At 36.0% G+C, this 18933-nt stretch overlaps 1 long non-coding RNA gene across 9 annotated transcripts in view; it reads left to right on the top strand.

Moving 5' to 3' along the window:
- The window catches only part of LOC140637838 (uncharacterized), a 161045-nt gene that overhangs the window by 54260 nt on the left and 87852 nt on the right, over positions 1-18933 (top strand). Inside the window, exon 3 of one of the 9 annotated variants that reach the window (XR_012034914.1) lies at positions 757-825. The exons of the other annotated variants lie outside the window; for them this stretch is intronic. This is a non-coding gene — a long non-coding RNA (uncharacterized lncRNA). The remainder of the gene's footprint in view (positions 1-756; positions 826-18933) is intronic. 9 annotated transcript variants of the gene reach the window in all.

Below are 18933 nucleotides of genomic sequence, written 5' to 3'. Positions count from 1 at the left end.
AGAAATAGAAAATATTGTGTTTTATCTGAGGAAACAAGATACTGTTTCACAGTATTCACATTCTCATCAATTTCTCTTGAAGAACATATAATTACACAATGGATGGCTCTGAATCCTGAGAGTAAAGAGTAAGAGATGGAATTGCAGAAATCTGTAAGATGTGAGGCGTGCAGTGGAAGATGCATATTTGCATCCACTTCCTTCCCGGAAATGATGGTTTCATTTTCTCTGAAAGAGAAATGGTAATGATAGTTTATGAGAGAAATAGACTGTTCTCTGAAACATCTTGAAGAATATTTTTGCTCAGAATAAAAAGTGATTTGAGAACTGATCCTATAGATCCTAATTCTTTTGTCAACTTAAATGTTTAGAAAAGTTTATTGGATGAGCTAATTTTAGTATTGGCATTCTTTTTCATATATATACATATATGCATATACATATGTGTATATATATATATATATGAAAGAAGGGCAGCATTAGTATTTGGAAAGCCACCTCTTAATGAGCACTTATTATTGTCCCAAGCAAAGACATTCTTTTCCCTCATCTTATTTAATCCTCCCAATGATGTTGTAGGTGTTATTAGATGAAAAGCAGAGGCTTGGAGAGGTCAGTGACCTCCACTCCTTACCTCTGCTAATAACCATATTTGAGAGTCTATTATGTGCCTGACATTTTACATACATTATCTCCAGGCCTCACAACAACACTGCAGTGTAACTAACTAGCATTGTTCTTATTTTGCCGTTGCAGACACTAATTCTCAGAAAACTTGAAAAAAAAAAAAAAAAAAGAAAGAAAGAAACAGAAGTCATACATCTGGTAAGCCACACAGTTAAGAATCCATGCCATGCTGGATTAACCTCAAAGCCCAAATCCACAGATCATGGTGCAGATTATAAGTAGTCAGTAGGTTCACCAGCTATTAGAATTCAGAATTCAGTTCCTCAAGGCATCACCTCATCTTCTCTGTTGTGTAGTGTGCTCCACAATATAGCAGTTCACCAATCAAAGACCAGCTCCAGAGCATCTCTCTTTCGGGTACTAAAACCGTCCGAAAGACCATAACATATAAGTAGAATCACATGCCATAACCTTTGGCATATAGTGTAACCTCATTAAGAGAGTGACATCTCATCACTCGTCACTCTAGAGTATGCCTACCACAGCCAGTACACCAAATAATTTCACTTAGATTAGAAATATCGTATAACCTAAACCCCATTCTTCTGTTTTGTATCATTAAATTTACAAATAGTTGAGGGATCAAAAAAGGATACAATTTTCTTTATAAAATTATGTGGTCAACATAATCTATATTGTTTTTCTTTTTCTTATCACTACTTCCTCACATATCTAGTTCTTGAGAACCATTTTGTACATAAAAGTAAGTGCTCACAAGCATCACTAATTACTGCGGTATTTTATTCTTTCAGTGATATTTTCAGCATTTATACTTCAGTTGACTGATACAATTTACCATATAAAATCCAAAAGGAGATTTTTCATTCAAGTTATATTCAAAATGTTTACCTGTATTTAAAAGTGAATATTTGGATATTAACAATAAATGTAACTGGTTTACCTTGTCCCTACTAACATAGTTACAGTGATTACTTGTAATAGGAAGCTATTGTCTATGATAGGAAGCTATGAAATCACATAAGCATAGATAACTCAGAATTCCAGACATGCCAAATATAATGTTGAAGTAGGCGCTAAGCTATTCAGCCCCCAAAATGCTGAGTTTCAAATTGGACCCAACACCAAAGCAAAAGGCATCGGTGTTGTTTCTACTGATTTTCACTCATGGTGGCTTTAGAATTGCTATTGTAGCTGTAGTTCTGACCCATATTTTCATTTACTCGTTCATTCTGTTATTTCCTCTTTATTAATTTCACCAAAGTTTTGCCTTTTGGTTTTGTTAAAGAATTCCCTTTGGATTTTTTAATTAAATTTTTTCTATGCCTCAGATTCTTTTCTTGTAAATTGGGGTTGATAATAATTCTCCTTAAAATTTGTATTTTATTTCAATTGCTGTTCTTCTTATTCTGTTTTTTTTTTTTTTTTCCCCTCCTATGTTTGGGCTTAGCCTACTCTTCCTTAAGTTCAGTCCTTTACTTTTTAACTTTCAGTCTTTCTTCTTTTTAAATACAAGTATTTGAGGGATCCCTGGGTGGCGCAGCGGTTTGGCGCCTGCCTTTGGCCCAGGGCGCGATCCTGGAGACCCGGGATCGAATCCCACGTCAGGCTCCCGGTGCATGGAGCCTGCTTCTCCCTCTGCCTGTGTCTCTGCCTCTCTCTCTCTCTCTCTCTGTGACTATCATAAATAAATAAAAATTAAAAAAAAATTAAAAAAAAAAAATAAATACAAGTATTTGAGACTGTATCATCCTCCAGCTACTTCTTTAGCTACTTTGGACATGTTTTGACACATTGTAATTTCATTATCTTTCAGACCCAAGTGTTTAAAATTTTTAGTAATATTTACTTCCTGACCTAAGAGTTATTTATAAGTCTGAGTTGCTATTTATCAGATGCCTTGTTTTAACTGACCTTTTTGTTGCTTTCCAATTTAATTGCACTTTGGTGAGAGAAAATGATCTAACATTTCTTTTTCTGAAATTCATTGAGGCTCCCTTTATGGACTGAAGCATGGTCTGTTTTGTAAGTTGTTGACCATTTCAAGAAGATTAGATATTCTTCAATTGTTTTTATTTGGTAACCTATGGAAATCTTAAGGAATTAACTTATTAAGAGCTTATTTCTCACTCAAGTTAAAGACCATAGAAGATATTGATAGTCACTTCAAGCTGTGATTCAGGGTTTAGGCTGTTTCCAGCTTTAGATTTACCATTTTTGAAATGTGATTCTTAAAGTGATTTTGTAGATTATTTCCATTTTGAGTTGCAACAGGGGAAAAAAGTCATGGAGACCAGCTAGGTCACTTGGCCACAAATGACTACAGAGGAGCTGAAAAATGTAGTCTAGCTCAGAGCCAGGAAGAAGAGGTAATAGATCTTGTCAATTTAGTTACAATACTACCTCAGTTCTGATATTTTTTAATCTTACAAATTAAACACTTTTATTATTTCTTTTTAAATACAGAGCTACAAATATTTGCTTAGATTTTCCTACACATCTACTAACACCTTTGTTCATCATTTTCTTAATTTGGGCTTTTTTTTTTTTTTTTTGTAAAAGAGTAGGCAGGTGATATGGGAGAGACCAATTAACCCTGAAATATCAGTGGGCTAACTATTAAAAATTTATTTCTCATTCACACTAAATGCCAAATGAAAATAACAGGAGCTATTTCTCCTTAAAATCAGTCGGGGACCCAAGTTGATGGAGACCTCATCATAATGTGCTGCTACTCTGAGACTGCATGCACCACCAGGCCTTTATATCCCTCCCTCTCATTGCTCATTAGTCAGAATCTGTGGTATGGCGTCCAGTTGATTGCCATCACCTCATAGCAGAAATAGGGTGGTGAACACACAGGATTGTCTCTGTCACTCTTACCTCTGATTTCATTTTCTTATTTTCTTTAGAAATTTCCTCCTATGGGGTGCTTGGGTGGCTTAGTCGATTAAGTGGCTGATTTTGGCTCAGGTTATAATCTCAGGGCTGTGAGATTGAGCCCTGCATGGGGCCCTGTGCTCAGTGTGGAGTCGGCTTGAGATTGTCTCTCTCCCTCTCTCTCTGTCCCTCCCTCCACTTGTGCTCAGGCACACATGCTCTCTCTCTCTCTCTCTCTCTCTAAAATAAATAAATAGATTTAAAAAAAAAAAAGAAAAAGAAAAAGAAAAAAAGAAAGAAAAAGAAAGAAAAGAAAGAAAAGAAAGAAAAAAAGAAAGAAAAGAAAGAAAGAAAGAAGAAAGAAAGAAAGAAACAAAGAAAGAAAGAAAGAAAAGAAAGAAAGAAATTCCCTTCCATGAACTTCTGTTGGTTATAAGCACTCCTTGTTTTTTTTTTTTTTTTCTGAATATGTCCTTATTTATCTCCATTATTTAAATATAGATAGTTCTGTTAGAATCACAATTATAACTTTTTCTTAACATTTTAAAAGTATTATTCTATTATCTTCTGGCCTTCACTGGGCTTCTAGAAGTTAGAAGACATTTTACTCTTTTTTTCTGTAACTTTAAAGTTTATAAATTTTTAGTGCAATGCATATGTGCGCCTTGTCAATGATGTCTGGAACTCAGTGATACTTTCTGGAATTTCAAGTTTTTTTCTTCAATTCAGTGAACTGATATCCTACTATTTCTTTGTTCATTATTTCTCATCTGTTCTTGTTGTCCCCTAGTAATTATATCACTCATATATTAGATATTCCAGGTCTGTCTTCTGCATCTCATATTATTTTGATTTTATAAATTTGTTCTGCATTGATGGTTATTTCTTCAATTTGATCTTCCAAAGTAATTATTATCCAAAATAACTATTTCCTACCTATTTCCTATTTTCCTACCATGTTGTCTTTCTTTAGAACTATTATATCCCTGTGGCACCCAGTGGCTCAATTGGTTAAGCCTCCAATTCTCGATTTTGGCTCAGGCCATGATCTCAATGTGACCTGCTTAAGATTCTTTTTCTCTCTCTCCCTCTACCCCTTCCCCCCATTTGTAGGCTCCCACATACTCTCTCTCTCTTAAAAAAAAAAAAATTGTTGTACCTTCTCACTCAGGGCAACCACTATCCTTCTCTGAGTACTAAAGCTATTGGAGAGATCTTCTTCATCTACCTACTATAGAATCTGAAGTAACTCTGATGCACTTGTTTTCTTTGCTTTTGCCCCTATTCTATCTGTACCATAAATCCTCATATACTTTTCATATTATTATTACTTTTGGATTATCATTCATTTCTCTCTGATATTTGCTTATATCAGCATACAGCCATACTATGGCAATATAACATAGTGCTTCTGGAATCAGACTATGGAGATTTAAAGCTTAACTGTGTCCAATTTCTAACCCTAGGAACCTGGATAATTTAATCATGTTTGCTATAAATCCCTTTTCTCTTAAAAAAAAAAAATTTATTCATGAGAGATGGGGAGAGAGGTGGGGGGGAGGCAGAGACAGAGAGAAAAGCAGTCTCCCAGTGGAGCAAGGAGCCCAATGCAGGACTGGATCCCAGGATCATGGGATCACGACCTGAGCCAAAGGCAGACACTTAACCAACTAAGCCAGGCAGGAACCCATCTTTTATCTTCTAATAAGGGTGGAAATACTCGTACTTACCTCCTGGTATTGTTAAGATGAAATAATTTATTAATTTGAAGCAATTGGCACAGTGTCTGACCCATAGCAATAAATAGACACTAATATTTTTCATCTTAAAAAATGTTACTTGACCTACAGAAAGCCCCAGTTTCTACCCAGGTTTCTATTCCCTTTCACATAAAAACTGTTCTCACAATGTTTCCACATACTCTCTCTCTCCTTCTCTGATCATTCCATACATTCCTTGACTTGAAATATAAACAGCATTCTTGGTAGCTCTCAAATCTCTCTCCATCCACCTATCTCTTTGGCATCCTCGACTGGTGTCTGCTTATTCAATATCTTTATATTTATGACTCTTTTGCATCTCACTCTTACCATGGTCAGAACTCAATTCCTGACATTCCCTTCTCCCCACCAAATGTTTTCTTTTTCCAGTCTTTATGATCTACTTAAAAATCACCATCACATAACCAATTTCTTAAACTAGACTCTTAAAAATTATCTTCAGTCCCTGCTTTTCCCTTACCAACCACATCAGCATGTATACTAGATTTTACCTCCAAAATAGATCTTGAATCTGACCTTCTACCACTGTCTTCACAGCAACAACCTTGTTCAATCCAACATCATTGTACACACATTGCATTTTGCAATAGCTTTCTAATTACCCTGTCCATTTCCATTGTTGCACCAATAACCCATCCACCTATTCTCCAGATAACTGCCAGATAATATTAAAATATTATCATGTTGTGATCCAACCTAAAATGTTTTGTAGTCTAAAAGTTAAACTCATGAAACTTACAGATCCCTGCTTGATCCTCTCCTACTGTCTATCTCTTCTACTTTATCTTTATCATTCTCCTTACATCCACTGTCTTCTAACCACCCTGGCCTATGATAGTTCATAGGGCATTTGAGCTCCTTCCTGTCTCAGGGATTTCAGGCATGGTTTCTTATGATTAGAATAATACCCATTTGCCAAATCCATCCAATTCTTTGGGATTGTTCTGGCAGCTATGTGGAAAAGATTTTCCTACAACCCTACATAAAGTGAGACTTCCCTCTTTATTCCCTGTCTTAGCACCCGTCTTCTTGTCTTCACAGTATTTCATACATACATCTCATTTTCTTGTATTGTGGTCTCTTCTTTACTTCCTGTATTCCCACTTGAATGTAAGTTCCTTAAGGGCGGGGCTATCCATCTTATAACCTGTTAAATACATTGTGCCTGGTACACAATAAATTTAAGTGATTTGTTTATTAAACAAATGAATAAAGAAATGAAGACTAAATTGTTTCTGAACTATATTATTTTGTTAATTTATCTTTCAAATTTTAAAGTAAAATAATGTCTTATTTCATTCCAGAAATACATTTTTGTATTTTAATTATCTCTTATCAAAAGATTTTATTACAGTTGTATTCAGTTTTTCTCTTTCTCTCTTTCCTTCCTTCCTTTTGTTCTCTCCCTCTTTCTTTTTCTTTTCTTTTTCTTCTTCTTCTTTTTTTTTTTTTTTTTTTTGGTTCTATTCCAAAAGTTCTACTTTCACAGAACCACCAAGCTGGTTCTTTGGCTTTGGTTTACCCCTTGTAATTTATTGTATCAACTTAAATTGATTGTGGTGCTTCCTTGGCTGGTCATGTTTGAAATGGCCAATGGTTGAGGTCTCTCAAGCAATGGTGGACTGGGAGTCAGTGAAGATAAAGAAGTAAATTGTTTTTCAGTAAGTCAAATGAGCTGTAAATCAAATGAATTGTGAATCAGGGAACTCTTTTAAATCATGTGTGGCAAGATCTCCATGTTTTTCAGTTGCAAGTACAGACAGGCTGTCCTCATCCCAGCACTGCAGAAGGTACTAGTGCTGCCTCTATTAAAAAGAACAATAATATTAGTCTTTCCCAGAATTGAGCATTGTACACTGACCAGAATAGTTCCCTCCTTGTGCTGAGAGGATACTCTTAAGTTTGCATTTTTTCTCACCCTTATTGGCCTCCTCCTAGACTTAAAACAAAAACAAAAACAAACAAACAAAAAACAACAACCAAAAAACCAACAGCATATTTCCAAGTTTCCTGGTTCTTAATATTTTCTGCCACTTTCTGTTTAAACAGTTAAACACCATTCAGGTACCTACTAAATTAAGTCTAAATATGCAGACATATCAGGACTTCCTCCATTATCAACTATGATAATTTCAGTGGGAAATTAGGAGAGAGTAAAGGGTCAAGAACAGGTTTTCAAGCCCCCATTCCCATTTATGTTTTATTTTGAAAGCCTGGATTGAATCAAAAAAGAATAAATGTCCCTACATGTCCTTACAACATAAAACATAACTCGGGCATGGAATGAAATCTAGGTTTGGGATGTGGGTAAGCATGGTTAAGAAGGAGTAGCATGAGGAATTTGCTAGAAAATTTAATGGCTTTCCAGGTGTTTTCAACAGTGAAAATATACTTTGATTTCTGTTAATTAATTGAAATCCAACAACATTTAAAATTTTAAAATCTGTTGCAATATACCTTATAATGTATTATAATGTATATTATATATGTAGAATATAAATATGTCAAGATCAAACACTTTGAAATTAAATAGATTCTACTGGCTGGTGGACTGCCTTGGATGTTAACCTTAAGCAGAGAATATCAGTAAAAATATGTTGGAGAAGTTATACAGAACTCTCCAATTGTGATTTAAACTGGACCTCCAAGATAATAAATTTGATGTTTATCTTGAGGTTTTTTCAGTGAAAGGTATCGAAAGCTAGATCATAAGACAATTACATAAACAATATGATTAAAGGAACTAGCACAGTTCAACTAATAGTACACTTCTCTGCCATTTTTATAGTTACTTCCTGCTTGATTTACTGTAATTCCAATATTTAGTACAAAGCATGGGACACAGAAAGTACTCAATGAGTAAAATGATTGATCTGTGCTCTAGAATGGAGAATTTAGTCTATGAGCTAACCATTATGGATTCTATTCTTCATTTTAAAATGTAGCAGTCAGAAACAAAACTATACTAATGTTCAAAACTAATATTGATTTTATAAAAGTAAATAGAATGTGTAATAAAATAATTACTGGGAAGAGTGACAAAAATATGGACTTTCAGAAAGTTGAAATTCAAACTAAAATCCCAAGGGTAAGAAACAACCAGAAACAATAAAACTTGGAAGTAAAAGCTATGTTATAGAAAGCAAATTATAAGCATTAAAAATATTAGGATAGCTCCCTCTTCTATATATAATGTTTGCCTGTGCAGTTATTCTCATTTATTTTTTTTTCTCATTTAATAAAACTAATCAAAGGAGTATGTTTGGGTAATATAATTTGATAGGAGTTCCCAGTTTGAGAGGTCACTGTTTTAAGGCAATAGGTCTCTTGTTTTTCTCTTATTGTTAAACTAACCCAGAAAAAATAATTAAAGAGAATAATATGAACTAGGAGGTCTGTCGGACAGAAACTTTTACTTTTTCAAAGTCTTGATTACTACCGGAACAAGTTTCTTTTTTTAATATACTTTTGAAAAAAATTAAAAAGTCAGTCTTGATCTTTTCGTTTCCTGATAACTGGCTTTATTGACACTTGAATTTTGTAACAGAGCCCACCAATAAATTTTGATGAAGGGTTACAGACTACATGGGTGGCAAAGGATGACACATTTACCCTTAGTTTGTTTCTATTTAGAGAGGATGATTTTTGTTGGCTGAATTTCTGCTGAGTAGAGTAATTTCTGGACCAAAATGCACTGCTTTAGAAGTATTCCTAGCATTTGGAAAGGGTTCAAGAGCTGGTACATTATCTTAAATGTTATTTTGATGGCATAATGGTATTTAGATTGATGTGAAAATACCTCCTCCTGCATCCTTTGTGGGAAGGCACTGTGGGAATGTGCATTTGGAATCATCTCATGACCTTTTGCATGTTTATAGTGATAGCTGCTTTAGGACAATGAGAATCTGAGTTCGTGGACTATTGTAATTAATCCGATAAAATACAAAACCCACTGCCTAGAAATGAATATGATCAAATATGTCTAAGACATGGAGGCTAAGCCAGAGAATTCCAGGACAGAAACATTAACAAACTAAGGATGCCAGGTATTGGCATATGTGGGGTTGGAAACATTCACTTTTGCTAAGGCAAAAGGAACAAATATATTGTGTCTTACGGTGTTACTGGAGATAAGATGACTGGGCTTAAGAAGAAAATCTAAATGACAATGAAAATAAATGTTGAGTCCTTACTAACATGCCCAAACAGCACTGGGTGGTCAGCACTCTACAAGAAATAATAGGTCATTTAATTGTCTCAAAAACCTAATGAGGCAGAAACTATATTATACATATTTTGAAGATGAGAAAACTGAAATTTAGAGAGATTTAATGACTTACTGAAGACAACAAAGATATAGACACAATGTAGCTGAAATTTTAACCCATGAGTTTCTGACTCCAACATGCTTACTCCTATAGTCTCAGTAATACGCAAGTATTCATCTATATACGATCCAAACATCTGCCTATTCTCCTAAATTGAATTGTCTTCTGATGTCTACAAAGAGCAGCACTTTTGAATCTAGAACAAAAAGCTGCCTTTTCATTTTGGCTTAACTATGGGTTGTAAAATTTTAATTACCTTTTGTTTAGAAAGTGCTATAGAACCTGAACTTGTAATCAGTGCTGGAAGTAGGCACACCAAGGGGTTGTTGATTTCCCTAGTGAATTTGAGTATCATTTATGGAAATGTAATTACAGTGGAATCCTGTTATAACGATCAATTTGGGCAACCCCTATTTGATCATTACATCCAAATGATCACCACACACAGACCATAAAACAGCGAGCCTCTCAAACCAGACAGGCTCAACAGTAAAATATCCATCTTGCAAAAACAGTATTATTACCACTAAGTACTTCAGAACCAGCACAGGTCAGTCGAATTATAGGCTGTAATTAGCCCTTTTAAAGGCTGTAACGTTCTTTAGCTAAATCATAACGTTTTATATGAAAGGTCTGAAATTCAACTAAGTCAACATGTATTTATTATGTACCTGCTGTGTACTCAGACAGGGGTGAGGCACTGAGGAGAATGTAAAATAAACAGGAGTTTTCCTTTTGAAGCTCACTATTCACTTCAGGAAACAAGTTGCATAAACTCCTCAAAGTCTTGCTTAAAATGGATGGGTAGTCACAAACCGCCATATAATACTATAGGTTAGTTTCAGAGGTGAAGACTTTGGCACCAGTAGAAAATAGTTTGGGGAATAATCTTTTGCCACAAAAATGACTGCAAAAGGAAATGGGATAGGCAATGGAAATAAATAGTTTCTTCCCCCAGAGCCAGCCCCTTAAATCAGAGACAGCAAGGAGGGGATCATCTCACATTCCAACTTCAGTGAGGTGTTACCGAAGGCAGGGAGTGCAATGAGATTTTATCTCTCATATCAGTATCAATGACCTGCTAATGGCTGAAGGCATTGTTGGGCTGAGAAGGATCTTGAGGCCAAATCAAGACTCATGGGAAGGTGTAATGTTAAGGGTGAGTAACTCCTGGCAGGGGGATTACAGGTGGAAGCCACCCGGTGAAATACTGGGCACTGTCCTTTCTTGAACTTCTTTCATTTCAAGATCTCTGAATTGACATGCCTAGTATCTAACTACTCTCCTAGAATCAAAACACAGAAAACACTTTACTGTGCTTTGCACATAGAACTGTTCTCTTTCTTGCCTTTTTTACTTTTTCTTCCTTTTTTACTTTCCTGTTCACTCACACTCTGCTGTAAACATAAGCAGAACCCAAATTGCTACTTTGTCCACATTCATAATCCCCAACTGACCACTCTTATTTCTGTACTCAACCCAGATACTGTAATCAGCCACTTTAACATTCTTCTAACACCTTATGCCCTAAGTCCTTGGTACTTAACATTTTTCTCAAAGCCTGTTGCTCAAGCCAATACACATACAGAACCAAGCAGAACACCTCACCACTCTACTCAGGCAGATACTTTCTCTCTCTTCTGACTCCTAGGAAGCCACATTTTATGAGAGTAGTGGTATCTGTCTACTTAAACTGCTATTTGTCCCTGTAACTACATGTTTCTAAACACTTGTCTATTCCTTAGGGTAGAAAGCAGTTGCCTTATACTTTGATTGTTTCCAATACCCTACTTATTTTCCTTTCCTCTCCAGAGAATCCACTACAGAATATTCCCTGATGAATCTCCAACGTATTATATTCCTGAACTTTAGTCCCAATTCACATATGTTATATTTTAGCACACGAGACATATCCTGTGAAGCTTCCCCTAACCTCTCAATCTTTTGTGTAACCATTATATCTTGAAATGTGCTAATATGGTGTCAGTACAGTGCATTATGATGATATTTTTTCAAGTCTCTTTCTCACATAACTCTGGGCTATGTTTTTTTTATTTTGGGATGCTTACCACCTGCATGTTTTGGAAGTTTCCGGACAGCTACCAATTTTCCCAAGGTACTTTTCTCAAGCTCTCTGGGCACTTTAAGAAGGAAGTCTTAACCAGACTTCTTAGTCATCATTGTTTTTGTTTTTTACCACATATCTTAGAGAAAAGAAGTATGGCACACACATATACAACAATCTTCTGGAATAAACTAATATAGTTTGTGGATAATGCTTATTTTATGGAGCTGTGCACTGATACGTGACATACCCATCAATTATCCTCATTACTATAGCAATCAGTGATAGATTCCTCAAAACTCTTTGATAAGAATAAGATCATACATGAGGACTAATTCCATACTGAGGCACAACAGAACAGGAGCAATGACTACATTTATCTCAGCAGCTTTCATGATTATCAAGGTCCTAGTGTTTTCAGCATTTAAGGGCCCTTCTACCCAGACCTGCAGTTCTGTAGGGTAAAACTCATAGAGAGGCATGTAGTAGTCTGTGTTTGCTCTGAGGGTAAAGCAGTAATAAAGCAGGATTCAAAATGAAGAAATATCTTGCTAAAATTCAGAAGAAGAGAAACAGCCATTTTTTTTTAAAATAGTGAAAAAGAGATCAGTAAATTTCATACAGACAAGAGAACAGAGGAGGCTAAGACTGCAGCAGTGAAAATAAATGTGTATCATCTTGGCAGTCCTGTGGGCTGGAAGGGACAGTCCAGATAGCCTGCGCTGAAGCTAGCATTTTAAGAAGTGTATTTGGTAATTGCATTCCTTCTCTTAGAAGCCCTAAGACGGGAAAAAAAAAGACAGATTGGGATCAATTGAAACTAGGACTTCCTCCAATGCTAATAGTAACTGTGGTAAAACCACCACATCCCATTTTTGCTTGTGACTTTTCCCACATATCATTTTCAGAAACATGGAAAGCTTTTCCACTTTTACAGATCCTTGAATGCAAATTACTCCTTCTATTCATTTTTGCTCATTTTCTATTAGAGTGGTTAGACCTGAGGGTACGGGCTGCAAACTGCTCGAATAGTAACTATAGTCCTGAGCAATTAAAAGAAGCACAAGGATGTGGGAAGATTTAGCAAAGGTTAGCTTTGAGCTCAGCCTCAAAAGGACAAGAGAAAGACCTTTGACAGCCTCCCCATCATCTGGCCAATCACTGAGGTAGGACAGCAGACTTGGGACAGATACACAATCAAGAAAAAGCACTGGGCATTTGGTTCAGGTGTTCTGTCTGTTGTACTTCTTAGCAAACTAAGAACAGCATTTAGAAATTGTTTTCTCTATTGAACACCTAGAAGTAAAAAATAAATAAATAAATAAATAAATAAATAAATAAATAAATAAATAAAAAGAACACCTAGAAGACACATGATCCTAACATAATTCCCAAATTCAGTTATTAGTGAGTGAACTTTCAGGATTAAATAGGTCTAGAAATGGAACCACAGACTAGGTCAGATTTGTTGAAGATCAAAATGGTCAACTGGCAAGAAAAGTTTACTTTAGGGGAATAAACAGGGAAATAAGATGGAGGTGATGGAGGGATTTCTTGAGCACATGTTTCTCCATCCACTGCAGACTGTCTACCTACCATATACAGCAAGAAGCAGGTGAATGAGACATTTCAAATGGAAATTATAGGTCTGCAAGGAGACCTTCTGAATGATAAAAATGCACAAATAGGGCTTTCATATCAGGGTTGTGAGGACTCCATAAGACAGTGGTATGCAAAATGACTGGTACAGAGCTTGGTATATATGTGGCAATCCATACATGCCATTTCCTTCCTTCTCTTCATTTCCCTTTATTTTTATTAGGTTATGCAGAATTAATCTTGAAGATATTTGTGATTTTGGGTTGAGTTCCCAGAGCTGCTAAGTCAAGGATCAAGGAATCCTGAGGGCTGGCACCCCTTTCCTTGCTACCACTTGCACTGCAGGGCTTGATCCTTTCATGTCTGTTGTTTATTCCCTCCACTGATTTGCATGAGAGCAAGAAGATAAGAGCCTTGAATTTGTGGAAGCACTTGTGAGACTAAAGCCAAACATGTGATTTCTGCAGGTGCTAGCCCCTCCTTGAGTGAACCAACTTAGCTTTAAGCAGAGTTATTATGTGTGTCATTTGGTGCCATTGCTATACCCAAGATGAATATAAGATATCAACCTCAAGATGGTGAAGATTGTGGAATGCAGACATTGATGGATGACAAGGACTCATTCAATTACAATTAGGACAAAACAAACAGCTTTTTGAAATGAAGCTCATAGTGGGAAGGGAGGGGGAGAAATTCGTATCCTATTGTACTGATAGGTTTCCTTTTCTAAATGAGCATGGCAGCAGACAGGTTATACAGAAATGCCTCTGGCAGTGGAGATGACAGTGACATTAGCAGCATTTGGGAAAGAAAACAAATTGGCATCATCAAAATACAGCATGCACCTTGTAAATTTATTTCTTTATTATTTCTTTTACAACTTGCATAGAATACATATGTATCCATAATAGCTGTTGAAAGTAGTAACTATGCAGTACAGAATATTCCAGAACTGCACATGGATATATAGTTCAGTGCACTAATAATGGCAGTAAGTAGTGCCTCTTTAAATAGAGAATTTGGCACAGTAAGAGTCAATTTTTTAAAAAAGAGAGAGAGAGACAATAGTCTGTGTTTTTATTTTTTTTTAAGATTTTTTATTGGGATCCCTGGGTGGCGCAGAGGTTTGGTGCCTGCCTTTGGCCCAGGGCGCCATCCTGGAGACCCGGGATCGAATCCCACGTCGGGCTCCCGGTGCATGGAGCCTGCTTCTCCCTCTGCCTGTGTCTCTGCCTCTCTCTCTCTCTCCTCTGTGACTATCATGAATAAATAAATAAAATCTTAAAAAAAAAAAAAAGATTTTTTATTTATTTATTCATGAGACACACAGAGAGAGAGAGAGAGGCAGAGACAGAGGGAGAAGCAGGCTCCATGCCAGAAGTCCAATGTGGGACTCGATCCCAAAACTCCAGGATCTTGCCCTGGGCGGAAGGCAGGTGCTCAACCGCTGAGCCACCCAGGCGTCCCTAGTCTGAGTAGAGTGACTCAGATCTGGGCTCAAATTCTGCCTCTATCTCACAGTAATGTTTTTTTTTCCAAGTTCCTTCTTTTTTCTTTTTTAATTGGAAAATGAGAATATTAACACTTGTCATGCAAAGTAGTTGCTCTTAAAGAACCCTAATGAACTCTGGCTGCCTTGTTTACTCCTCATTAACTCCTACTCTTCATAAACGGAAATAGAATCCTGGACATCCATCCCTAAGCTCACCAGAGAATTAAGTGGACATTAATTTGAGAGGTTTATCTCAACTACTCTGAATTATAAATACCTGTTGATTTTGCTGTCTCCTCCAGCTAGACTGGGAATTTTGAGAGAAGGACCCAATACGTATTTTCTATGAACATAAATTAGTGTATGAGTACCTGAATTAAACAGTCAAAAGTTAGGCACCTCCTGCTTCCTATTAAATGGTATCAACTCCCTGACATTCAGTGTTAAAAGAGGTAACACAAAAATAGTATCTTCTAAATCATTTCTCCACCGAGCCATCAGGGAAAATCAGTTACCAATATAACTTTAGCTGACCTTCATGCTTAATTCACCCTCAGCTAGATGGGCATAATATGAAATAGGTTTTCATATTTATTTTGAATATAGAAACAAGATCAGAATCTGGAACTAGAAAGTTTCAACATTTTCATGAATAACCACTTTTTTTCCAGAATTGTTTGTCTCATTTGTATATATAAATAATAGTATGTCTTTATGTGTAAATTGTTCAATATAAATCCAAGTGCTATATATTGAGATTAGAAAAAGACAAACATTCATTTTTAAATTTTTCTCCAAAGGACTTCAGAAAACTGGTTATATAAACACAAAATGTTAAGAAAACAATTAAGGGACACCTGGGTGGCTCAGCGGTTGAGCGTCTGCCTTGGGCTGGTGTCGTGATCCCGCGATCCCAGGATCGAGTCCTGCATCAGGCTTCCCGCATGAAGCCTGCTTCTCCTCTGCCTCTCTCTCTGTGTCTCTCATGAATAAATTAATAAAATCTTTAAAAAAAGAAAAGAAAAGAAAACAATGAAAATAGATCTATATATTTTTAGGCAAGTGACCGGATGACTGTCAGCAAAATTTTACTTGGGCCTGAAGGCAAAGGTCTTTGCATATTTTATGGAAAAACGTCAAGCTTATAAAAACATTAAAATATTACATATGTATGTGCACATACATATATACACATTATGTGTATGACATATACATATATACATTTTAATGTTAATCTGTTTATGTATATATGTATCGTGTGTATATGCATACATACACAAATATACACATATGGTGGGGTTATGATCACGCGGTCTTCATCAAAGGAGATAATTATGGGACTATTCTGTTCATGACATGACACCCTAGTAACAAGAGTGTGGCATATAAATGTAGATGCTGGGAATAGAAGTGCTTTTTTTTCAGTGAAATTACATTCTTTCTTAGCTTAGATTAGATTATTTTCAAAGTTCTAATCAAAGTGTATTCTGAGAAAACCAAGAAAGAATAAGACATACACACAAGGAATCATAATAAAATTTCAGGATGAAAAATGCTGCTCAAATTAGTCTTTCTCACGAAACGCTGTACCACTTAGTTGTGTTTTATCCCATTCAACTAATAGTTTTCCACACTAGGCCTCTCTATATTTTAGACAATTGAGAGGCTAAGAAGACGATTTGCAAAGGTTTTTCTTGACCCTGTGGACTGCCCTCTTTGCGGCCCCTGCCAACTCCCGTTCCTGGATCAGTATTCACTGTGTGGAGAATGAATGGCACTGATAACACTGTGCATTCCATTTTCTTCCTCTTAGACTTGTGTTATTTAGATGCACTGAACCCATACAGTGTTATGAGGTAAAAGCTACACTCATGACCTGTAAAAATAAATGTCACTTTCTGAGATACTGAGGAAAGGTAGTGCCCTAGGAGAATGTGCTGCCTTCCCTAACAGCAATGCATGCATCACTGTGATGCTCAGAAAGGAACAATGTTCTCTCTTTCCAAGGAAGAATGGAACATATGTGAAACAGTCATTTTACTCACAACAAGGTCAGAGAACAAAGCACTGTGAAACCAAATGAGGAAATTGGGGCATGAAGATAATTATTTTAGAATATTTCTGGAAATATGTTAACCAGTCAAGACAGCATTTATTCTAAAGTGTGGCATTATAATTTTGCATGGGAATTTTTTATAAGCATTTTTTGTCACTTTCAGAGAGATCTATTATGATATGTAGTGCTGAAGGGAACATGTTGACATGTCTGAGAGCTAAAACAAACGTGAAGAATGAAGCTGAAAATAGCAGGCTGTGAAGAAAGCATTAAAAAGCACTGGGTGGCACTCAGCATTGTACATCCAGAATTCAGAGATGTGTTAGGGGAAGGCGTTAACATGGCACTCGTAGCACGCTTTTCTGAGAAGGAATTAAGAAGGGCACATCGTTTGCTATTACAGACTAAGGTAATTGGTGTCTACATCTCTATGCTCCTCCATTGCCAACAGGGAAACACATGAAAAAGATGCAGTGCATCTCACCTTGCATAGTGCATTCCTGAAGGCTCTGTGCAATCAGACCCTATTATAAAACCAGAAACGGTTCTTCTTATCTGATTAATCTAAAATAGAAATGGCTCTTAATATTTAACCTTTAAGATTCTTTGTCTAAGCCGCATGAGGTTTAACTCCTTTCTTATGCTAGCAGTTCCTAAATATTAGTTCCTTTTTTTAAAATTGAGATATGGTTGACGTAAAACATTAGTTTCAGGCATGGAACCGAATGATGCAATATTTGTGTACGTTGTGGAAAGATCATCACAATAAGTCCAGTTTCCCCAGGCACCATATAAAGCTCCATAATAGGTAATATAGTATTACTGACTATAGTCACCACGCTGTACATTACATCCTGGTGACTTACTTATTTTATGAATGAGAGTTTGACCTCCTTTTTTGCCCACCCCTCCCCTCTGGCAATCCTCAATCTGTTATCTGCACCCATGAGTTCTGTTTTCTCATTTGCTTTTTGGATTTCACATATATGTTAAATCCTGTGATATTGGTCTTTCTCTGATGTATTTCACTTAGTGTAATGCCCTCAAGGTCCATTCATGTTGTTGCAAATGGCAAGATTTCATTCTTTTATATGGCTCAGTAGTATTTCTTGTATATCTATCTATCTATCTATCTATCTATCTATCTATCTATCTAATCACATCTTCTATCCATTCATCCATGAATGATCAATGTATACTTTGGTTGTTTTCATATCTTGGCTATTGTGAATAATGCTGCAATGAACATAGGGTTGCATATATCTTTTCAAAATAGTGTTATTGTTTTCTTTGGATAAATACCCAGAAATAGAGTAACTGGGTAATATGGTAGTTCTATTTTTAATTTTTTTTAGAAATGTCTGTACCAATTCACATTCCCACAACCAGGGCATGAGGGTTCCCTTTTCCTCATGTCCTTACAGATACTTGTAATTTCCTCTCTTTTTGATAATACTCATTTTGACAGGTGTGCGGTCATATCTCTTTGTGGTTTTGTTTTGCTTTTCCCAGATGATGAGTGATGTTGAGCATCTTTTCATGTGCCTGTTGACCATCTGTATGTCTTCTTTAAAAAACTATCTATTCACATTGTCCATTTTTAAATTAGATTTCTTGGGATTTTGTTGTTGTTGTTATTGAGTTTATATGAGTTCTTTATATATTTTGGGTATTAAGGCCTTATTGGATATGTGATTTGCAGATACCTTCTTCTATTCAATAAGTTCCTTTTTCATTTTGTTGATAGTTTCCTTGGCTTCCTTTGTTGATTGCACAGACGCGTTTTAGTTTGATGTCATCCTATTTGTTTATCTTTGCTTTTGTTGTCATTGCCCTGGAAGTCAAGTAGTCTTGGGTTCTAAAAAAGTATCTCGAAGAGCAATGTCAAGGAGCTTACCACCTATGTTTTCTTCTAGCTGTTTTATGATTTCTGGGCTTATGTTCATAATTATGTCCATAATCCATTTTGAATTATTTTTGTGTATAGAGTAAGATAGTGGCCCAATTTCATTCTTTCACATGTGGCTGTCCAGTTTTCCCAGGACCATTTATTCAAGAGACTGTCCTGTCTCCATTATATATTCTTG

Source organism: Canis lupus, chromosome 8, assembly GCF_048164855.1.
Source record: "Canis lupus baileyi chromosome 8, mCanLup2.hap1, whole genome shotgun sequence".
Taxonomy (NCBI): Eukaryota; Metazoa; Chordata; class Mammalia; order Carnivora; family Canidae; genus Canis; species Canis lupus.
This window is presented reverse-complemented; position numbering and strand designations above follow the sequence as displayed.